The sequence below is a fragment of the Saimiri boliviensis genome, chromosome 13 (assembly GCF_048565385.1).
Source record: "Saimiri boliviensis isolate mSaiBol1 chromosome 13, mSaiBol1.pri, whole genome shotgun sequence".
Classification (NCBI taxonomy): Eukaryota; Metazoa; Chordata; class Mammalia; order Primates; family Cebidae; genus Saimiri; species Saimiri boliviensis.
The window spans coordinates 40494497-40519565 of NC_133461.1; the positions used below are offsets into that span (position 1 = coordinate 40494497).

The 25069-nt window shown below is 40.3% G+C and overlaps 1 protein-coding gene across 1 annotated transcript in view; it reads right to left on the reverse strand.

Annotated features, from left to right (window-relative positions):
* The window catches only part of LOC141580899 (uncharacterized), a 497294-nt gene that overhangs the window by 309548 nt on the left and 162677 nt on the right, over positions 1-25069 (reverse strand). Inside the window, exons 3-4 of the mRNA XM_074384229.1 lie at positions 22532-22852; positions 16254-16319 (exon numbers count right to left, since the gene is read on the reverse strand). The gene's annotated coding sequence lies outside the window, so the exon portion shown is untranslated. The remainder of the gene's footprint in view (positions 1-16253; positions 16320-22531; positions 22853-25069) is intronic.

Genomic DNA, 25069 nt, shown 5'->3' on the forward strand with positions numbered 1-25069 from the left:
TATTTGTTTGCTTTCTTAATGCTTATCTTCACAACTAGAATACTAAACTCCATACTGGATCCCCAGGATGTAGTAGTGTCTGGCACATAGTGGGTAATCAAGAAATACTGTACTTTGGGATGCTGAGGCAGGCAGATCATGAGGTAAAGAGATCGAGACCATCCCGGCCAACATGGTGAAACCCCATCTCTACTAAAAATACAAAAATTGGCTGGGCATAGTGATACATGCCTGTAGTCCCAGTTACTTGGCAGGCTGAGGCAGAAGAATCACTTGAACCCAGGAAGTGGGAGTTGTAGTGAGCTGAGATCACACCACTGCCCTCCAGTTTGGTGACAGAACAAGACTCTGTCTCAAAAAAGAAAGAAAGAAAGAAATGCTGAATGGGTACCTAGAAGTTTAGATGAATGGATGAATAAGTAGATGGATAGATGGGTGGATGGATGATGGGTGGAGGGATAATGGAGGGATGATGGATAGCTGGATGGATGGATGAAAGAATGAACAAACCTTTCATTAAGTATGCCATGTAAAAAGAAGGTTATGAGGTCAAATGGGTTTGGAAAATGTGTTATCTTCCCTTTTTGGAGATTCACATTGCACATTAGCATTTTAAAGGGTATGAAAATTCCCCAGGAAGAAAAGACTTGCTTAATTTTATTTTACCCAGCATTTCCTAAAGTTATTTTAACTCAAAATACTTTTTTCATGGTACACTTCCTTAACATCCTGCCAAATAATGTTCCTTGAAACACCAGTTTGGAAAATCTGCTCCTTTATAACCATTGCCATGTTAAATAGTAATTATTTTTTAACTCTCCTTCAGGCTGTGAGGTCTCTAAAGGATACAGACTGAGACTTACTCTTCATATACTCAACCTATAGCACGGTGCCAGGCACAGAGCAAATGCTCAGAAATAATTGAGTACCTCAAAAGGGAGGAAACAAGGGGGAGGGAGGAAAGAAGGAAGGAAGGAAGGAAGGAAGGAAGGAAGGAAGGAAGGAAGGAAGGAAGGGAGGGAGGAAGGGAGGAAGGGAGAGAATGTAGCTGGGTTAGTCCATAACCCACAAATATTTCCTGATATGTACTTCAACTGACTTTGAGGCAAATAATAAAATGTTAATGATGACCTTACTATGTCAGAATTCAGCATTACATTAACCATCTCAGATAAATTTTAGATTAATAATTGACCTAGGGTTAGGATTTAGGGTTAATTCGCAATAACACCTCCCTGTGTCTCCTACCCCCTCTCCCCCAACACACACACAGCATTCTTAAGCTGAGCTCTCTCCTGTGTCTGAGAGTCAGATAATTATTATATTTAGAGAGCTCTAACAACAGTATTAAATAGTGGTTAATAACATAGGATTTGAAGGCAAATCCAGACTCCACCCTTTACTAGCTGTGTGAACTTAGACAAAGTACTTAACCTTTCTAAGGCTCAGTTTCTTCCCCTGTAAAATGTAGATAGTAATAGTATATAATTACAGTGCTGTTGTGAATATTAACTAAGATTAAAATGACATGAGCTTAGGACAGCACCTATCATAAAGCAAGTAATCAATAAACTACCGCCTGGAGTAAGACTCCCTTTCTGATACTGACATCAGGAGCTAAGGTATTTTATCTCCCAGGTGAATTACCTTTAGAGGAATAGCTAGAGAAATGCTTAACTCAGAAGAACAGTGTTAAAATTGTAACATTTCAGGTCCATAGAAGGACAATTTCAGGGAATGGGGCTCTTCAAATCTTATACCAAGACTCTATATCCCCCTTGAACACCTTGTGAAATTGCACATGATCCTATTTCATCTAGCACTTTGTAGATGCCCTCTGCACCACAAGGTTGGTGGGAAACCAATAATAAGCACACTTTCTCTAGAGAAAATTCAACCAGCACTGTGTAGAAATGCACCTGGAGCCAGCTTTGTCCCCTCCTTCCTTGTAATTATGGAGGATTCATTCCTTTTCTCTTCACCGCTCTTTGGGGTTTGTGAATTACAAACACAGGTAACTTCTGTCTGCAGTGTCTGTATGTACCTCAAGGAAAGGAGGAATTGAAGGGGCCATGAAAGGTAGAACTATTCATGAGCTTGTCCTAGGGTGGGATTAAGGAGGAGTGGGCTAGAGAGGGGTATGGTTACAGATTTAGCACCTATACAGGGCTGAACACAAGCACACTGGAAAGACTGAAATGAATTGAATACAAAACAAAAATACCATCCAAGAATTATTCTTTTTAAGGAGGATTTAGATTCAGAACAAAACCAAAAACAATATTCTCCCTTTCTGATTTAAAATATGCCCCAGTTATGGCCCCAACAGAAGAGTTACCTGCTCCAAAGGCTGAAAGAAACAGAGTATAATATAATCCCCCAGCCCCTAGACAAGATTCACCTTAAATCAGCTCAAATGGTCTTTATCTTTCTTTTAAATAAACTTTAAACTCATCTAGAAAACATCAGACTCTTAGAGGTGGAAGGATCTCTTTCCTGAAATCCAACGTCTTTGACAGATGGCTGTACAGGCTTGGAGGGAGGAGGGGGATGAGTTCAAGAGCTTCATCCCACATCTCTATTCTTTAGAAAGTTAGTTCTTGTGTCAAGCTGAAATCTGCTTCACTGCAGCTTCCATCTGCTATTCCAGTTCTGCCATTTGGAGTCACACAGGACATGTCTTCTCTTTTCCATTTGACACCCTTTCATTCCTGACCTCCACCTCCCATTGTCTCTCTTCTGTACAAAACATCCCCCTTCTCTTTGAACATTCCCCACATGCTGTGGTTTCCATATTCTTTACCATGCTAATAGCCTCCCTGTGAAGCCACTGTTAGGTTATTGTCTGTCTTAAAATGTATCCTCTGCAACTGAGTCCAAATGTCCTAGATGTGTTCAGGCCCACATAGAGCACCAAGAAAATCAGTGGTGAAGAGTAACAGCTTTTTCGGTCAGATACACTTGGTTTCATCATGTCCTAGCTCTGTGTCCAGGCCAAGTTAAACTCTCTGAACCTAAGTTTTCTCCATTCATAAAATGAACATAATAGTGTGGTTGTCAGCAGTTGTAGTCATGTATAAAAAAGTATTAAGCAGAGTACTTGGTACATGGTTAGTGCAGTACAAATGGTGGCCACATAGAATGCTTGTTTTTTGTATTATTAGACTATTACATTGCCAGCATAAAATTTTAAGTTATTCATGCCATTAATTCACAATGAATCAGCCAAAACATAATTTTTTCTACAAATTATTGTCAAGAAACATTTCTCCTACCTTGACTTTGTACAACTTGTTATTTGAATCTGAATTCATAATTTGTCTGTATTTGTGTTTATCTTCTGGCTCCTTACTCCAACATACCAATGTCATCTTTCATGGGTAAAAAAAGACCCTCCCTTGACCGCAAGCCACAGAACTTGACTACACACAAAGTCGGAAGATTTTCTAATATAAATAGAACCCCTGTGTAGTTGAGGTCTTATTGCATCATGGTTTTTTCCCCCCACCTGGGACTCCAGTGTCTAAACTTCCACCATCAGGAATTTGATGAGTTCATTCAACAAGTTACATGTACGTTTGTTGAATGTCTTCTCTGTGGTAATGACTTCTCTTGACTGGAGCTATGTAGTAGATAAGATAGGCAAGACCCCTACTCTCATCAAGTGTACATTCCCCAGGGGGAGGACAAGCTAGAAGTGAATACATCAGATAAGTATAGACCATACATGTTATGTGTGAATAAAGCAGATGGCAAAATGGAGAGGGATGTGGGTGGGGAGAGGACCACTAGACTGGTGGTTCCAGAAGGCACCCCCTGTCTAGATCAAGACCGGGAGGTGTCAGACCCAACAGATGTACAAGTCAGCAATCCCCTGGTTTATTTGGTGGTTCCTTTTTTAACAAATATGAATGACATCAAAATGTATGTCATTAAAGGCAGTAAATTGCTCTATCTTCAAAGCTTCTAAAAGCCTGGCTCGAGTTGTCTACCCACAGCAAGCTCCTCTGGCTCATGAAACAGAGACTTCTTTGCTGTTGCCAGGAATGACAGCAGTTTAGTGTGGTAATCTGGAATATCACACACTCTTTGGAAGTTAAGGGAGCAGTTAAAATGGGAAAACATATTTTTACTAAACTGGTTCACTTGGGAAACAAAATCTTATGATATCCATAAGAAGCTGGACACAGTAGGCTTACTTTGTGGGAAAGAGTCCAGGTGTTGTTTCTGCACAGCTTGGAGCAGGTAGGGCCCAAGCTCATTCCTTGAATTGCTCTCCATTCACGTGAGAGTAGCATCCTCATGGGACTATCCAATTTCTCATGAAAAGAGGCCTCCCTCTTTTCTAATCAAAAGGTTAGAGGTGCACTAGGGGAGGGCTTGTTGTGTAAGCCATTCTCTCCTGGGATTCTGCCATTAATAGCAAATTGTCCTATTTTTTCCTCATGATGGCCTCTTCCTACCTAAGTATAGGACTTCACTTTTTCTAAAGCCCTATTGGAAAAAGCATGAGAAAAGAGGAGACTAATGGTGCTAACTAATACATACACCTTGGTCAGAACCTGGAGAGAAGCTCCACTGGTTCCATGACTCTGGAGCTGAGGAGGTTACTGACTGGGTACTTGAGCCTGATAAGGAGAACAAAGCCACAAGCTTGAAAAGATGGTCTCGTCTTTTCCTATGGAGTAAATTAAGTCTTGAATCAGAAGTCCAAAGTACCTCATCCGACACTGGCCCACTCACTTCCTATTGCAGGGGGGTCTTCTTTCTTAGGTAATCAGGAGTTGTTCTGGGCCCCTACCCCATCCCCCAGCCCCCCAGATTCCTTACTGATGCCTTTGACATATATTCTCGGGTTACACATTCATCAGAATAATACTATGTCCACATTTACAGATATATAGGGGTAAATTCATAGAAAACTTAATGGAAACATTCATACAAAATGCTTACAGTAGTTACCTCTGGGGAAAGGGTTTGAGTTCAGGAAAGTGAATGCAAATAAGAGTTTTTTGTATATCTGTATAGTTTTAATATTTGGAAGAACAATGTTTTCAGAAATTACTTGTGCAATGGAAATTAATTGTGAAAAACAAAAAACAAAAAACACACTACCAGCATCTGGGTAGAAACAGATAGACTACAAGACAAAAAAAAAAAAAAAAAATGAAAGAAAAAAGAACAGGTTCAAACGTTTCCTATAGAGCACTAAATATGAGAAGACTTAAGAGAAATAATATAACTTGGGGAGAAATTCTATAACAAACCCAGTGGTTAATCTGTAAAAACTATGGCAACAACATATCTTCTGAATAAAATTACTCAGAAACGTATCATTTAATCCAAAAAGGAACTGAGTTAAATAATTTAGCATAGAAGATTGCAGTTCAAGAGGAATGGTGTAACAAAAGTACTTAAATGTAGAATTGAGTCTGAATGATAGAAAATGTAAACTCAAAAGAAATGGAAATATTTTAATTTAAAGAATATACATAAGGTAAAAATAATTAATTATTAAAATTCCAGTTCTGGAATTCCCCAATAACAACAAAAAAAGTAGGACATGAATGGAGAGTTGAAAGCATGGCATAAAGCAAAACTGTATTAATGTCTCCTTCCACAGAATAGGCAACTGACAGTTTCTGCTTTGCTTGGGCAAGTCACTTAACTTTCTGTGGCTCCAAACCCTGCTGTGAAGACTAACTTAATGAATATACATGCATTGCTTAGCACAATAGCATGACATATATTAAGAGCTCAATAAACATTAACTGATAATTATGACATAATTATCACTATATTGACTTTTATACTTCTAAAAATATAAGCGCAAGTATATATTAGTCTACTTGGTTTTTAGTAGAATAAAAAAGATGCATCCTTAGCAATTCACAGGAGAAAACAAAAGCAAATAAAATGTCATCTACATGCATGTAACAGAAAACCAAAAACCAAAGAGAAATAATACATAAAAAGCAAGAAATAAAGGTAAAAAGTTTAAAAATGAACATATTGCATGGGTTGGGTACTCTTTCTATAAGAAGCTAAAACCCTGATTTAAATTGGTTTATGGCCAAGCACAGTGGCTCTTGACTGTAATTCCAGCACTTTGGTGAGGCAGGTGGATCACTTAAGCCTAGGAGTTTGAGACCAGCCGGGGTGACACGGTGAAACCTCATCTCTACCAAAACTAAAAAAATTAGTCAGGCATGGTGGTGGACACCTGTGAACCCAGCTACCCAGGAGGCTGAGGTGGAAGGATCACTTCAGCCTGGGAGGCGGAGTTTGCAGTGAGTCATTATCGTGCCACTGTATTCCAACTTGTGCTACAAAGTGAGACCTCATCTCAGATAAAATAAAATAAAATAAATTGGCTTAAACAACAAATAAAAATTGCCTAATTTTATGTAACGGGATCACAAGATGTAAGACAATGACAAGACCATTGGTTTAGAAGCTCAGGGATACTTTCAAGTGTCCCAATTTGTCCCATTTCTTTCGTCTGCTGTCCTTCTGAGGACTACCCCCAAGGCAGGCAGCAAGACTACTATCTACCACATTTCCTTGAGTGCCATTTCAGTGTGATCCAGCTCAGCACAAAGACCATCTTTTCCTGTGGCTTTCTTAGGAGCAAAAAAATATTCTCCAGAAAAGCCTCCCAAGCCATTTCCTTTCTCAGTGTCTTATCCACAATTGAGTTACCTGCCCATTCCTAAGCCAATCACTGACACAAGTTGGGATTATGCTTGTAACAACTGGCTCACCCTGGGAGCTACAGTGAAGTTAGGTTTTCCTGGGAATGCAATGGCCAAATTCCTATAAATATCTGGGCTCACATGAGACAAGGCAGGAGGGAACAGATTCCGGGCAGGGAATGACCATGTTCACTACCCATATCAGTTTTGAAAATCACTGTCAGTGTAATTAACTCCCTCATTAATAGACAAAGGCTTTTTTTGTTGTTTGGTCAAAATACAAAATACTTAAGCTACAACTCGAACAAGGTCAGAAATAAAGGCTAAGCACTTAACCAAGATGTATGCACACAAAAAGGAAACGGATAGAAATTGCAAACAAAGCATTAAACAGGCCAAGAGGGGCATTTTAGATTGATTATGGGTGTAATCCACAATGAAGACACACACACACAAAAAAAACACAACCTCATTTCACATTATGTTACAGCATAATAGAATGAAAGCAAAATCTCTGACAAATGGGAGAAAACCAAGAGTCAGTCATTGCAGAAAAGTTGAACACATTTCTCTCAGGTTATGGCTGACTACACTGTCAGAAAAGGGTGGAAAATTATAAATAATACAACTAATAATGCTTATCTAAAATATTTCTAATTTAAATGTCTTCTAACCTGGCTAGCCTGGTCCAAAATAAAGTTCCATTGATGGCTCCAGTCATGATCATTTTAATCACCCACCTACCCCAGGAGGCAATAATGATCTCATGGTGTACTCTCTGATGTTTCTTCCCCCCCCCTTTTTTTAATTGCATTTTAGGTTTTGGGGTACATGCGAAGAACATGCAAGATTGTTGCTTAGGTACACACATGGCAGTGTGGTTTTCTGCCTTCCGTCCCCTCGCCTGTATCTGTCATTTCTCCCCATGCTGTCTCTTCCCACCTCCCCACCCCCCGCCCCTCCCCCATTTCCCCCCAACAGACCCCAGTGTGTAGTGCTCCCCTCCCTGTGTCCACGTGTCTTACAGAACCTCAGGACTCCTCATCCCAGGCTTGCTTCATCAAACCCCAGGACTGAGCCTTCCTGTTCATCCATGTACCCCCACTGCCTCCAGCTGCCCAGCCACCACCTTTGCTACCCTGCCACCAGGCCTAACGAGGGTCAGCTAAGCTGCCCCTACCTTGGTGGAGTTCTCATTTCCCCCTCCCTCTCTGCACAGGTCTAGAAGATACCTTTCTTTTGGATCCCATGGCCAGGAGCAGATAACAGCCTTTAGCAAGAATTTACTGAGATTTCATAAAGAAGGAAAGAGAGAACCAACTGTCCCTTCCAGCAGATGTATCCACTTCTGGAGGCCTCCTCCAGCAAATCTCCCTGCCCTGCTTCTCTCTGTTCCTGAGAACTGGACCCTTCTGTCCAGCTGTGCTCTAATGCACAATCCAGGCTAAGCTTGGCCTCCCAGCCTTGACTCCTGTTCCAGGCACTGATTGACCATTGGAAAGTCTGACAGTTTCAGATGGAATCATTCATATCTCTAATGGCTGTGCTGTGTGTGCTCCAGCCCAATGGTCTCATCAGTGCTATACAACAACTTTTGCTTTCTATTATGTTTTTGAAATTCTTAGAACTAAATTTCAACTTGGGTATCCTGTTATAGACATATATCTAACTATAGATAACTACCAACGGAGAACACTGTATCTTTTCAAATACACATGAAACACTAAAAAAAATTTTTTTAAATACATTCTATATTAAGTCATAATAAAAATCTAAATAAGTTGCAAAGAGAAGAAATTTTGCAAATGAATAGCAAAGAGAAGTAACAACAAAATACAACCACTTGGAAAATTTAAAGGTATTCTTAAATCACACTAGAATTCAATGTTTTTTAATGATAGTTGAGAAAATTATAATAAATGGAAAATTATATATAAAACTTTTGGTGACAACCAAAATGTTTTCAGTGTGAAATCTGAGGTTTTAAGTGCCTATGAAATTTAAAATGAAATGTGAAAATAAATGAACAAAACATCCAACTTAGTTAACAGAAGAAAAATAAGATAAACTCAAGGAAACCAGAAATTTATAAATACATTTAAAAATTTGAGTTTAGAATGAGAAAATTGATAAATCCTAGATATAGATTTTTGGAAGGAGAAGCTAAATATAGCTAAATATCTAGCATGTGTGCGCAAGTAAATGATAGAGAAGATACAAAATCGAAAAGTTAAAAATGAGAAAGCAAATATATTCATATACTTTTTAAAAAATTGTATAACAATGATGAAATGGGCAATTTTCTAGGAAAACCTAAGTGAATCAAAACTTAATCATAAACAGAAAAACTATCTGAACTGATCAAAAATACAGAGAAAAATCTCAAAAGGCAAATATATATTGCTTCCTAAATGGCAGAGAAATATATGTGAGTTCTTTAAAACTCCATGCCATAGAAAATATTTCAGAATATATTTTTAACAGAAGATTTCTAGATTTTCCATAACCTTAATACCCAAACTTGATGGAGAAAGCACACTCCTAATCACACACACACACACACACACACACACACACACCACCAAGCCCTACTTACTAACAATACAAATGCAAAAATCCAAAATAAAATATCAACACAAACCAAAATCATAAGGATACTGAAGACAGAGATCAATACACATGATCAGGTAAATGTGACTTCAGAAATTTAAAGATTAAAATATATATATGTATATATTTAAATAAAAAATATTTCTGGTTAAAGTCATTTCCATATAAATTTACATAATTATATATATATATATACACACATACGCGCACACACACACACACACACACACACAAAGAATAAAGCTTTCTTGCTTTATAAAAAAAATCTTTCTTAAAACCGGACACTTGGTTAAATAATGAAACCAAAGGTCCCGCACTAAGATAGATATTGCTGCTCACTCTAAGGTAGAAGGAGGAATCTACCTTACAGTGAGCAGCAATAAAAATAATACAGGCGCTGTCCCTGTTTTTACATAATACTTTGAAAGTTCTAACCAATGCAACAAAACAAAAAAATACATGAGTAATATACAGTTTAATGAAATAAGCAAAAAGAAAACTTCAGAGAAGCAACCAAAATATTAGTGGTCAAATACAAAATGCACATAACACACAGCACACTCCGTAATCCACAATAGCTTTCCACCAGCAGTATCAGCAAATATATAAAATATCTATCAATAAATGTAGGAAGTAGGTAGAACTTGACAAAGAAAATTGTTATGCTTTACTGAGGAGCATAAAAGAGTCTTAAATAAATGGTGAAACAAATAGTATTCCTGAGTAGGAAGAACACATTTTTCAAAAGGATGCAATACTGTTAAGTATATCATTTTCTCCAAAAAGAATTTATGTTTCCATAAATCTTAAACAGCAAATTTTTTTCAAAATGAACATAAAAATTCATCTAGAAGAATAAACACAGAAGCTTCTCAAAGAGAGTAATGAAAAGAGACTAACACTATCAGAAATGACGCTTACCACATTGTCAAGCTCAGTAATTAAAGCCATGTGGCACTCAAGCAAAAATTATTAAATGAACCAGTGGTACAGGGAAGCAGCTTCAGAAACAGACTCTAATACTAATTAAAGTTCAGTATTTGACCAAGATCACATTTAAAATCAAGGGAGAGAGAAGAGAATGTAATGGCTTTTAGAGAAATTATTACATTTTTGAAAAAGAAAATCTTAGATTTCTGCTCTATACCATATCCCAGAAGTGCTGACCAATTACTTGTAATATGAAAAAAAAAAAGAAAAGAAAAGAAGGGAGGGAGAGAAAAGGAAGGAAAGGAGAAAGAATAAAACAGAAGAAAATGTATGTTATTTTAAAATCAGACTGAAATCTAAAAACAAAGAAAAAATATTAAGAAATACCTATTTTTTATAACAGACATGTCTGTTTATGGGAGAAAATTACTATTTAATATTTAAACAAAAGCAATACCTAGGGAAAATATTCATAGCATTTATCAGAGCTCTCCAAATAAACTTTAAAAAGCATTTACAGATCATTAGGAAAGGGACAAGAATATAAGCAGGCAATTCACAAAAGGGAAACCAAAAAACAGTAAGAATTTATTTAGTGTTTTATGAAAGTGAAACAACGTTGTAATTTCCTTTTTGTCTGTTTATCAAAATAGTACTTTCTTTCTTTTTTAATTATGTTCTTCAGTGCTGACAAGGTTGCAATGGAAATATATACAAATGTGGTTAATGGGAGTTTAAATTGGTTCAGACTTTCTGGGGGATATTATAGCAACATGTATCAAACACTTTAATTATTTTTTAAAATCTACTTTTAGCAATATTTACTAAGAAAACAATTTAAAATGTGCCCCAAAATATGTGTATAAATACACCCCTATATGATATATCCCTAATTTAAAAATTAATGAAGAACAACTTTTACATCTTCAAAACAGGGCTTTGGTAAAATGTTTTTAAAAGTTTGACAAAGATGTTCATCTTCTAAGTGAAGAAGCAAAATTTGTAGCCTGAATCATGTATAGCATGAATATCAACTTAAATTTGTGAAATCGAAACAAAGATAGATGAGAGAGAGAGAGAGAGAGAGAGAGAGAGAGAGAGAGAGGTGAGGGCAAGAGTGAATAAGAATAAAAGAGAGAGAGAGAGAAGTAGACAGAGAATGAGAGAATAAGCACACCAAATGTTAGCCAAGTGGTGGGAATAGAGATGTGCTCTATTTTCTTCTTAAATTGTACTGGGTGTTTATTTCTTAATTTAATGAATAAGTATTGCTTTTAACATCAGAAAAAAAAAAGGTGTCATTTTAAAACCAGTCATTATTTACATCAGGATTCTTATTTAGGTGGAAGTATTTCAATTAGAATCAAATCTTCTTGAACTCTATTTCTACTTTAAATGTTGTATCCACAAATAATCATCCCTGTCATTGTCATTATGAAGACACTTTTGTTAAGCTTCTCTTTATTTCAGGCAAGGAGTGGGTCCAGAGATAGAGATATATAATAAATTCACTCACTTCAAGGACTTTATAGTCTAGGTTAACCTTGTATATGGAACTTGATGCCCCACTGAAGATTTAATTTGTATTTATTGTGTTTCTCTCTCTGGGCTAAACATAGTGTTGGTCTTTCTTAGGATAAACCAAAATTGAGGAGCAAAGATGACTCTTTCCTTTGCAGTGGCAAAAAGGGCAAATCGTCAGGAAAAAAAAAAAAAAAAAAAAAAGGGCTATAAGCAGACCATGTGCTTCTGTGCTTCTGACAAAGAGAAAGCACCTCCTCCCACAGTGGTCCTGGGGAGGAAAAAGAAACAGCAGGAGAGACACTAGACACCCTGCTGATACCACAGCTGGGGCCTATGGGACAGCTATGAATGGGACTGAGTTAGTTAAGTAAAAGCATTGCAGCCCAGGGAACCACAGCAAAGGGCAAACTTTTCTCCTGATGGCCCCAGAGAGAGAACCATTCTCCACACAGATGCTGCTGGAAGATTCCTTCCTCCCAGGGCAAATTTGACAAAGATGCTCACGACGTAATGTACTAAGTGAAAAAGCTTGACGCAAAATTTTGTCACACCTAGCATGAATATAAAATTAAATTTGTAAAAACCCAATTTCTTTCCATTCAGTAGTGGACCACCAATTTACAAATCTGGGAAAAGGGCTTTCAACACCATCAAAATGGCAGCAAGAAGAAATTATAGCATTAGGAAAAAGAGCCTAATTCATAACCAGGGCACTCCCCACACAGCTTGTCATTTAAAGATGGCACTTTCCCCTTTTGAATTTTGTAAGACTGAGATTTCATGCTTTCTCAAAATATGATTAGACATTCAAAGAATGAGGAAGGAATTCCAGTAAGGAGAACTACATAAGCAACAGAAAAAAAAAAAATGCTATTTTATCTGCAAGAACCAATAAATGGTTGCATTTTCTTTCAGTGTGTTTATTATTACAGTTTGTCCCTGGTACAAGTTTTAAAACAGTTTATCCTTCCTCACATAAGGGTGAATTTTTTTAAAAGACATAAATTGCATTTACCCAGCTGGATTTGTCAACAACAAGAAAAAAATTTTTTTCCTGCTTTCCTTTCCTTTGTTTTACTCAAAATATTTGGTCCTCCTTGTATCCCAAATAGAAGAAAATAATAATCAACAGTTGATTTATTTGTGTGGACAGAATGATTTGATGCTATTGCTTGTCGTTGACAGAATGATCTGGGTAGAATTGCATTCCATTGATAAAACTGTGATGAAATGTTATTTGTTGGATGAATAAAGTTAGAAGTCAAGAGAAATTGCTTTGGCTCACATGATATTTTTTCTGCTGTCAGTCATTTCTTGGCATTTGATCACATCATTGTCTCTGCTCCCATCATATTGACTCCATTGTCTGTTATTAATTGAAGCATGACTTTTCCTTCAAAACTACAAGGAAGAGGACAAACTCTAGAAAATAGAAGTTTCACTTTTACTTTTTCTGTCTTCTTAACTATCTGGTTCTCTCCAGAATACCTCAGCTTCCTTACTGGTAAACTAAGCATCACAGGCAGGGCTCAGTGGCTTATGCCTGTAATACCAACACCTCGGGAGACCAAGAAGGGAGGATTGCTTGAGGCCAAGAGTTCAAAACCAGCCTGGGCAATACAGTTAAGCACCATTGCTACAAAAACCTTTAAACAAAATTAGAAAATTAGCTAGGCATTGTGGCACATACTTGTAGTCCTAACTACTTGGGAGGCTAAAGCAGAAGGATTGCTTGAGCCCAGGAGTTGCAGTGAGCTATAACTGCACCACTGCACTCCAGCCTAGGCTACGGAGTGAGACTCTGTCTCAAAAAAAAAAAAAAAAAAAATTATAATAAACATTTTTAAATAAAAATTTAAAAATTAAATATCACAAACTGTTGTGCCTTTCTTTTAAAGATGTACTCTATGAAATGAAACTTCTCACAATTTGGCTTTATCCAGCATGTCTTCAAATGGCCTCATGAAGATATACACTTTATAACAATACTCCCTTGCTATGCAATAAGAATACCACACAGCACTGAAAAATAAACAACTGATCATGCATAACGGCATGGATGCATCTCACAAACATAATGTTGATTGAAAGAAGTCAGGCACAAAAGACGTATACTGTGAGTCCATTTACAGAAAGTTTAAAATCAAACAAGACTTATCACACTGATGTTTGATTCAGGAGAAGAATCACTTTTGTGGGGCAGTGACTGAGAGGTAACAGGGGTACTTCTGGAAGGAAATTTCTGGGTTTTTATCTGAATGGTGATTATAGAGAGATATATTCTACTTGGGAAAAAAATCCCATCATATTGTGCACTTATGGAAGCTTTTTGCATGGATGTTATACTTGAACAAAAATTTACTAACTAAAAAACAGTTTAATTACTAATTAATTAATTTTAATTAAAGGAGGGGTTTGTCATTAACTGATTAGATGTAGAAGTGAGAGGAAACAAGGCTGTAGGACAACCTCTATGTTTCCTTCAGGTATCAGTGGATTGGGTATACAGAAGGCAAAAAGGACACAAGAGAGGGTCTTTTATTGGGGGGAGTTAGTTTGGAGAAGTTGAATTTGAAGTGCCTGCAAAACAAGACATAAATACTCCAGTATACACTCAGAATGGAGAGCTGAGATGGAGTATATGATCAGGAGTGGTTAGTATAGCAATCATAACTAGAGCCTTTGAGAGGATACAATTGCCAGGAGACATGGGAAAATAAAAAGAGCGGGACTGAGGAAGGAGCAGGAGGAGGCCCCTAGGGTGGGCTACAAATTTCCATCCCAGGACACATGGGCAGGATGGGCTTCCTGGAAACTTAATTTCCATGAACCCATGGGCCTTGGGGCTCATCTCACTCAGAAGGAGGTGGGGCTATGCCAGAACCAGTCTCCTTCCTCAATGATCCTCCTGACCTTCACCTCCACTTTTTACATTCAGACCTAAGCTCCTTGCACATATTTGATGAATGAATGAATGAATGAATGAATGAATGCTTCACAGATAAGTCCTTAGTCATATTGGCATTTATAGGCTTTTAGAATGCCAAACAAAAATGAAATAGAGGCCACAGGCAAATGCAATTGATGTGTATGTATGTTGGCAAAATGAGGAAAGCAATTTAAAGCACATATGGAGGGGAATCAGGGACCATGGATATAGGAGTTTTACATCAACTTTGGCCAGAGCAGTGGGAAGTGGGGTGGAGACAGTTACTAAGAATTCTCCCATTTATATTTCCCTATCCCCCTTCTCCTAGTTCAGTTCAACAAAGACACCCAAAAATAAGTTCTCTTTCGTTCTACAGTCAAAAAATAGCTGACAAGAGGCAGGTCAGCAAAAATGGTAGTTCTATCTGCAGTATGGAAATCACCAAATAAAGCCATTGTTTTGAAATTAATGCCTTTTAGAATCAATAATACATTGCAAAATTGATATTGACTACAATGTGTTTGTGGGTGGCTTTCAGCAGGGTTGGAAGGTCCATCAGCTTTCTTTTTACTGCACAGGTTAAATTAGCAAGTCACAGTGCACAATAGTTATAAGGCCTCTGTCCACCCCATTCTTAGAAAAGAGCACTGTCACCTAATAAGAGCTCAGTGAATATTAGCAACTATTTTTCTATTTGTGTTTTGGATGTTAGTGTTTTATCATTTGTTGGTTTTAAAAATCACTGTTAATTAACAGTAGATATAATGAAGGATTTCGTGTATATGCCACTGTCACCTTATGTCTGGCTCTGTGCTACAGACTCTCAGGAAACTCAGAAGTAAGACAAAGCCCCTGCCAGGGTCAGAACCAAACCCAACTTAACTAAAAAGGTTTTGTACCAGCATCTTTGCCAACCACTTTGTTTTCCAGGTAGGAATCTGAAGCAATAAAGGACTAAGTCTAGAACTCAGTTTTTCTGAGTCCCAGTTTAGGGAACTTTAAATTATAGCATCAGATCTCTTCTGTACTTGAAATTTTAATAATTCTATCAAAGAAAACACAGGAAATATTTACAACAATAGAAACCAATGTGTTTGTGGTTTCTGGTTCAGGGTTTGCTGGCAACAGTGTGCTGAGAAGGGAGGAACCTCAGAGGCAATGTGGTATAATGGAAAGGGATTGTAGTCAAAGAGTCATGGGTTCAAATCCAGCTAGCAGGATGACCAGAGATAAACTACCTAACCCTCATGAGTGTCTTTAAATTGAAAACAAAATAGTAATACCTACCTTAGAAGTAGCTCTCAGGAAGAAACAAAATACAGCATGAAAAATGACTAACAAGGCACTTGGCACATCAGGCAATATTGGTTATATTCTTCCCTTTTTTTCCCTCCTTCCTGTAGTACCCATCAGAGGTTCATAGAGAATACAGACTGATACTGAATCTTAAGCAATATCGTTGTGTTTTTTTTCTTCCCCTGAGTTGGTGTGTTGAAGTTTCCCATCCAATATCCACAGTGCCAAGGCCTGAGCTGTGAATCCCGACTCTTGGGGTAATCACTTACTTGAGTTTGCTTGCCAGGATGTAGGGTATCTCAGCTCCTTCCCAGGTTCACTCTCTAGAGCATAGGCTGGGAAAACAGAAAACAATTATGAAGCAGCCTCCCTTCCCACCTACTGCACGCTTCCCTGCTGGCTATCCAATATGCAGACCCACAATGCAAAACCAAGGTCTCCACAAAGGCTTTCATCTTTATCTCTTCCTTCTGCTAAGAACCTTTGAGAACATCTGGATTTCTTTCCTCAAAAATAACTGAACCAAGATGAAGTTCACTGACTTCACTGAGGTGCTTGCAGGAGCTCCCTGGGCCCATGGGTGATTGTGCACTGACCTTGACTAACTCATCCACTTGGGGCCTTCACTCAGACAGTCTTCATTACCAAGTCTCCCTCCAAAGACTCCATTTCTACTGAGAATGACTGAAACCCACTCAGTAGACCTCCTCCCTGGGCTGTACACATTGTGAAAGCAGACGTATCACAGGAGTAACTCTCCTTGTTCCAGAACTGCTCATGCAGAGTCAAGAAGAGATGGCACAAGCACAAAGACATGGGGTATTATGCCCATATACTCCCTAGGCCAAACAGACACCCCCACAACACACAGATATGCAGGAGCATAGAAAGATGCCCAAGCACACAAATTATGGTACACACATACTCATCCATACAGCTTCACACGAGAACAGTCACACATGTTCTGCATATACACACATACCTCTGCAGAGACTACCATTGACTGTGCATGTCTCTCTGTCTACCCAGGGACTGTGTGTACCCTCTCCCAAGCTTCTCTACTTGAAGCTCCACCTGGCAGGGTAGTTCAGCTCTGGAGTCAGAAGAGAATTGGAATTTCTGTTCTAACTTCTACTTTAGAGCCACGGGCCTAGAGCTTGGGCAGGTTGTTCAACCCTGCAGGCTTCCTTTTCTTTATCTGCAAAATAGGAGAAATGATGGCTTCTACCTATAATAGTATTTGTTTTGCTTTTTCCTTATAGGGCTGCTGTGAGTTTTAAATGGGAACACGTATTTGAAGTATTTGGCACACTGCTCACCAAACAGTTAATGTTCCCCAAATGATGTAGGTAGGTTTTACAAGCCCACAATTGCAGAATCCAAAAAGATTCAAAAACCAAAAGGTTGTTCATAATCTGACCTGGAGAGACATGAGGTTTTTTATAATGCTTATTCATCCCACTTAGGATCAATGTTCATACCTTGCTGCAGAAGTGTGAGTGTGTTTGCTTAAAACACTGCTCCATTCACTACTGGGTTTTTGCTTTATTCACATTATTTATCGCTTTACTTTTGGGAAGTGTGAAAAATTCTATTATGGTCCCACAGACTTGGACAAGAAACTGTAGAGGAGAATTATCATTCATATCATTATACTTTATAGCAAAAATAAGAACATATTATATGTAATAACATTACAATGTGATTCAGTAGTACTGGAATAACAGCTCTCATTACTGTCATTACACTCATACTCTCTGTCTCTCTAGCATATATATTTAAGTGTCAGCCGTGATGGTAAGCTCACATATCGGCCTGCCTTCCTTACCCACTCACAAACCAAGCCACTTTCTCCTGGCATCATTTCCCCATTTCAGGAGGGACTGAAGCTTCTCACAGCTTGCCAGTACAATGAGCATCTGGGCCATCGAGGCTGCCCTTGTCTTGCTCCTGCCCAATCTTACTTGGCTTGCAGCACATCCTGACCTCTCCTTCCAACCCCCACTCCATCACACACACACTGGACTCTGAAGTCCCCAGTCCACGGCTCTATGTAAGGTACTGTTTCAGTACTGATGGGGTGTGGAGAGGAGAAAGCATCTCTCCCCATGTGTGCCATGAGCCCCAGACAAAAGAGGTCTCAGAGCTCGTTTCCTTGAATCCCTCACACGTCTGAGGACCAGAACCATCAAAAATTTACTTGGTGCATCCAAGAAATTTACTTGGCTTTCTTCTGTCTTGTAACCCCGAGTACACTCAATTAATAGATGGCTCTCTCTAAGTCCCTGCCAAGGAGACTTCAGGCCAGACCTGCGCTTTTCTGCATTGGTGGCTTTAAGGGTGGTCTTTAGTGTTAGCTGCTCACTAGAATAATGTGGGGAGATTTTTAAAAATCACAATAGGTGGCCCACATCCCAGACCAATTAATTCAGAATCTCTGGGGATGAGATCCAGGTATCAATACTTTTTTAAAGTCCCTAGTATTTCCACTGTGCAACCAACACAGAGAATCCTGTGTTCTGGGCCACTGGAAGGAAGACCACACCATGTGTGATTAAACCTCACTACATGATTGTTTCTGGGTAATCCCAGGAGCCAGGAATAGTGGGATAAGTACTGTGAGGAGGAGAATCTTCTCCCACAGAAAACCTGCATGTGTCTCCCCGGAATAAGAAACTGGAATGAAAGTGGCACCAGCTCCTTGGAGGACTGGGCAGGGGACAGCCCCAGAACCAGAGCTCCTGAGTGGGCTTACTTGAGGACTATAGAAGGCAGAGTTGCCAGATAAAATACACAGCACCGAGCTAAATCTGAATTCCAGATAAAGAGAAAAAAAAAATTTTTAGTTTAAATATCAAATATTACATGGGATATACTTATACTAAAAATTCTTTATGTGAAATTCAAATTTAACCACACATTCTGTAGTTTTATTTGCCAAATTTGACAATGCTGGGGGTACAAATTTACCCTGACTGCTTCCCACCTGTGTTATTAAAGTTTGTTTATGCAAAATAAAGAAAGCAGTCATGTTATTCCAGACGGCATTCGTTCCATTTGCCAAATAAATAGATTTTGCACTTGCCTTTTAAAAAAATAAAAATAAAGCTTTTCACATTTCTTTTTTTTTCTTCCAGAGACTTGGTCCTTCATTTTATGCTGACACCTTAACTCTTTGTCAAAGGCCATTCCAATCTGTAATGGAAGGAATTCAGGGATGCCTTCCTGTTCTGCCTGCGTTGCATAAAGACAGAATTGAAGATTCACTGACAGAAATCCCCTCAGCTGCCTTCAGCCTCTCTGGTCTTTCCCAGTAACTCCCAGAGGGGCTCTGATCTCAGGGCTCTTGACTGCCCCAAGCCTTTCTGAAAACCTTTACTCAGGGAAAGAGGAACAGAGGGAACTGGGCTGCAACAGAGATGGTGTTAACTGGAGCAAAAGATTTCACCTACTGGAAATAGTAGCTGTAAGCAAGATCAGATCCGAAGAACCCAGTGAAACTCTAAGGGCCTGCCTGCAGCCTGGCTCCCATGGGGAAGACAAGACTGAACCCCCATAGAGGCAAGGCAAAAAAGGCTCAAAATGAATAAATTAACAGCACCTATAAGAGAATAAATGCCTATATATATTTTTTCTTCTGTTTTTGTGTGAAGGTTAAAATCTAAAAGGAGAAATATTTGTTCCATAGCCTCAGGATCTGCCAGTCAGGTCAATTCAAGCTTCAGTACTGAAGGGTCATAGAGGATGGCCTTGGCCGGGAAATGTCACCTTACTGTTTGCAGCCTGCTCGAGCTGTGCTGGCTCCTGGGTTGGGTACTCTGCAGACCCATGAGTGGCTGGTTTTGGTTAAGTCTGGCTTCCTCAAGGCAACATCTTCCCCTATCTCAGAAGCCTCCCAGAGGAGACCATCCTGCTTCTGAACCCCACAGCACAGCACTGCACCTCTCTTACGTAATCTTGCACACCCCAGCCATCATCATTGGTGGCATCAACCCTACCAGACGTGTGCGGGTGGGAGAGATACACAGTGCCCATCCCATCATCCTTTCATCTATGCATTAGCTAGCCCAGTACATCACTCTGAAATATTTGATGGATGAATGAGTGAAAAAATAATGAGTGACAAGCACCTTCCCTTTAAATATACATGCTTGCTATCTTCTTCCTTTTTCCAATTGCCTCATCAGAGTGGAAGGGCTACAATTATTAAGTTTATCTTGCAACCTAGAAAACCAGATTGGATAAATGGCTATCCCAAATGGGTTCCAACTCACTTCTGGCAAAGCCAGATTAGAGGTCCCCACCCTGAAGTCCTTCCTGAGTGCTCTTTTCTGGCATAGCACTGCCTCTTCGCCAGGCTGTGGAGAAGAAGACACACTGGACATAAATCCCCCAATGCTTGAGAGTTCATCAGCAAAAACATGGAGACCTGATATGGTCCATCTCTTCCATAACAAATAAATAATACATAGTAATAGCTGTATCAAAATATTAGGGAAAGGGCAAGAACTGCAATGCATATTATTTGGGTAAAATACACAGACTGAATCCTTTTGAGTAAAAATTGTAGTCAGCTAGAACTGGTTTCCCAAAAAGGAAATCAAAGCTTTCCAAATCAAACAACATCTCTTTGGGGCCCATTTGTTTATTTAGTCATTAAGTAAAGACTTGCCATGTGCCTGCTCTGGGCCAGGCATCACTTTGAAGGCTGGGATAGAGTTGGGGAGTGAATTGAGGAGGTTTTCTGACCTCATAGAGTCTCCATGCTGGTGCAGGGAGAGACTATAAAAAATAAACCCAACAAACAGGCAACACATTGCCAGGGTGTCATCAGGGCTATGAAGAAAATAAAGCAGGGTGGTGCAGGAGAGAGGGTGAGTGAGTGGTTGCTTTAACCTGGTCAGGAAAGGCCTCCTAGTAGAGGTGGCATTTGACCTGAGACCTGCCTGACAGGAAGCAGGCAGCCCTGGGAAGATGCAGAACAAGAACATCCCAGGCAAAGGACACAGCCGGTGCCAAGATCCGAGGTGGGGACAACCTCAGGGCCTCTGAGAAACAGTTGGTGGAGTGGGATGAGCAAAAGGGGAAGCAGAACAAGAGATGATATCAGAGAACCCGGCAAGGGCCAGACCCCAGGAAACCCAACTATGTGGGCCAGGATAAGAAATCTGCATCTTATCCTCAGCGTGATAGAAAGACCCAAGAGGGTTCTGAGAAGAGGAGTGCGAGGTTTCATTTCTGTCCAAAAAATGCCATTTGATTCTGTGAAGAGTGGATTTAAGTAACAGAATTTAATGCAAGGGGATGCGTGAAAAGATTTTGCAATGTTCCTGATTGTGAAGATTGTGGCCTGTCCTGGGTTGAGAGAGAACAATTTAGAAGAATGCAGTATTCTACAGCCTTTAAGTAGTCAGTAGGATTTGTCAATGAAAGCTATCCAGGGAACAGAGGGATGAGATAGATTAGAATTAGGCCTCTGCCTGGCTTGAGCAACTAGGTACATGGTGGTGCCGTTTACTGAGACTGGGAAAAAGAGAAGTTGCAGAAGGAAGCAGAGCCTCCTTTGGGGATGGTTTGAGGGTTGGGATTCCTGTTACACGAACAAGTGGAGGTGAAGAGAAGACAGTTGGATACCTGAGTCTCAAGATCACGGAAAAGCCCAGGTGTACATACTTGAATTTTGAAGTTATTGATATAGGTTAGCAATTAATACCACGAGGTAAAAACATTTCCCTGAAAAGAGGAAGTGTTTGTAAAGGAAAAAAGAGACCCCAGCACAGTGCCCCGGGTATTCCAACATTCGGGTGGGTGGAAGAAGAATGAGTGAGATATGGGGAGTGAAGCAGGAAGAAAATTAGAAGAGTCCAGAATCCAAGAGAACTGGGGAACTAAAGAAATCATGAAAGGCTTCCTGGAGTAAGTGGTATTTAAACCAAGCCTTGGAGACTGGGTGGTGTTTAGATCAGTGTAGGGCAGTTAAGGACATTCTGGGTGGATGTAAAGGTGTCAGCAAGGCCTTGGAGGGGGCCCCAGGCACTGAGGATCCTCATACAGGAAGAGGAAGAGTCAGGTGATAGTTACTAGGATCACTGTCCTTGTGTTGGGGTCCCCAAGTGAGAGACAAAGCCAGGGCTGTGTGAAGTCAGGAGGAAACCAAAGCTGACTGCATCTTCTACAGCCCCTTGTCCTGCCTGAGCTTCAGACACCTTAAATGCCCTGGGAGTCGGGCCTGGGCACCCAAGGCTGTTGCTTTCTGCCTTCTCCAGGCCCATCAGCAAAGGGCCATGTGGCAGGCTGTCCAGGCCCCAGGGCCCTGTGCCCATTGTGCAGCCAGACCATCAGCTTCCCTGGCTCAAACATGCTCCTTTAACTGCTGTCTGCTTTGGGGAGGGATGCCATGGGGAGTCTTTAACCCAAGAAATCAGGAAATTAGCTCTACTTCAAGCTCTACTCTCTCCAACCAACTTTCTATAAACCCCTCTCTGCCCCAAATTAAGGTGCTTTCTTAATTAAGGTGATCTCCTAGTTTCTCTGTAAGCAAGAGTACCTTGTTTTCCAACTTTCCTTCTGATTTACTTCTAAAAGTTCACTTAATGGTCTCAGTTTCTCTAGATGCTTCTTATTTTGAAGAAAACTTAAACTTTTCCCAGACGAAAAAGATGAGTCCAGCCTGGACAAAACACACCATCAGCAGTGTCCTCTAATACTTATGCACTGGAAACATGCTTCTCATCTTGAAGTCTGGAAGCAAGGAGAAGTCCAGAGCCGGACTGGAGCTCCAGCTCTTCAGGAGGAACCTGTATCTCACAGGGAAAGCCAGCCAGACCAATGTGGGGACGAGTTCACATGACTTCACAGGGAATGCTTCCTGGAATAAGAAAGAGAGCAGATTTGATGATTAGTGCATGGGTATCTTCAGCCTTCCCCCAACAGAAAGGAAGCCCCCACAAGTGTAGGCACACACAAACAAACAGGTACATATTCTACACACAGTTATGCTCACAAATCATAAACTCGTGCATACAAAACGCCCAAGTAATGCTGTTAGAGGCCCCTCAAATATGTCCTCTTGATAATTTTCATGCTTTCACGTACATGTGCATACAATTGCACAGTATTCACTTTCAGTATTGTACAGCAGTCACTGCTTGCAATTAGGTAGAGCACTGGGTTTTCTAATATCGAATGCTGTACCTACAATGTACCTCCTCCTGCCTGGAGCTCCCCACTCCCACCCCGCCCTTATCACCACCTGATTTGGCTGAGGGGTAATGAGGGGCTGACTCCACGTGTTTGGGACATCCTGCTCTCAGCTCTGTCTCTCTGTCCTATCTCTTGACACTAGCTATTCACCTGTAACCATTTGCACATGTTAATGTCTTATTTGTGTCTTTTCTTAGGTCTTTTAAACATGTATGTTTGTCCTAAATACTGGCCTGTGGCAGAAACCGCATCTCTCAAATTAGGCCAGGAGGCCTGAGGCTCCCCAGGGTGCAGATCGTTTGTCTTCCACCAGACTTGAGACCCCTGGTGATAATGTGCCTGTCAACCCACTTCTGGAGGCTGCGAGAAGGCTGGGGCCTTCACTTCTATTGCACTGGCCCACACCAGGGCTTGGCCCACAGGGGATGCTCTGCAGGCAGCACGAGACTGTTTGAGGTTAGTGGAGTTATGGCCCTCCTTCTCTTAAGTACTGCTGTACTAGCCATCCTCTTTTCAGCACACAGAGAGGCAGTTGTCACAAAGACCCAGCCCTACTTGTTCTCCATCACCAGATCTGGAGGTGCAGGGCTGCACAACCTCATCTGCACACATCGGTCCACGGAAGTCCAGTGTCAGAAGCACTGGGAGGACCCCTTGGATGCTCCGAAACCTCACCCACCTGCTGGTGGATGACTGTTTTCTCTTCTACCACTTAAGAGACAGGGGGCAAATCTCCCTTGGAGGGTGTCACATTGACTCTGATATTATCTCCCTAACAGGTCAGCTCTCACCCTGGAGCTTCTTTGTGGGAAGGACTGAATATAAGAGCTCTGGGGGCCTGGTCTTAGTGATGGTGATGGTGAAAAGCCTCCAGGGAGGGAAGGGGGAGCCACAGATGAGAGACCCAAACTGAACTCTCAAACTGTATCTGTGTTACTCAAGGTTTGCCAGAGAAACATAACCAAGGGCATGGATGAATGGATGAGTGGATAGATGATTGATAGATAGATCGAGAGAGAGAGAGAGAGAGAGAGAGAGAGAGAGAGAGAGAGAGAGAGAGAGATTGGAGTGTATTTATTATGAGAATTGGCTCACATGATTATTGAGTCAGAGAAGTCCCATGATATGCTGTTGGCAAGCTGGAAAACCAGGAAACCCAGTGGTATAATTCAGTGTGAGGCCAAAGGTCTGAGAAACTCGAGGGGAGGTGGGGGAACTGGTATAAGTCCCAAATCCCGAAGGCCCAAGAATATGGAGTTCTAACGTCCAAGGGCAGAAGATGGATGTCCCAGCTCAGTGACAGCAAATCCACCTTTCCTCTGTCTTTTTGTTCTGTCTGGCCCTCAGTGGATTAGATCATGCCCACCCACATTGGTGAGGCCAAATTTTCTTTACTCAATCCACTGACTTAAATGTAAATGTGTTCCAGAAACAACCTCACAAGCATACAGATAAATAATGTTTTGTCATCTAAGTATGCCTTAAACCAGTCAAGTTGACATCTAAAGTTAACCATCGTGATGTCCTATGTACCTTGGTTCTTTCACTTTTTTCTTTTCTTTGTTTTCTCTCCTCTACTCACCATTTTCTCCCCTACAGCCCACCTAAAGTGAAGTAAAGACTACCTAGAACATACAAGTTTGTAGAGGCAAGCAAGAGCAACTGTTGTTTCAAGAAGAGGTTCAGCCTCCTAGACAGACAGCTAAGAGCAGTTAGAATATATAGACCAGAGTGGCCTTGGCTGCCCTCCTTGGCCAGGACATCAGCATCCCCTTCTTCAGTGCTCCCATATCACTTTTACACTGTTATCACAGCAACTCAGAAAGGGCATTGGAGGTGGCTATTGACCAATAGCTCTGGTAGATGGCAAACCACTTAAGTA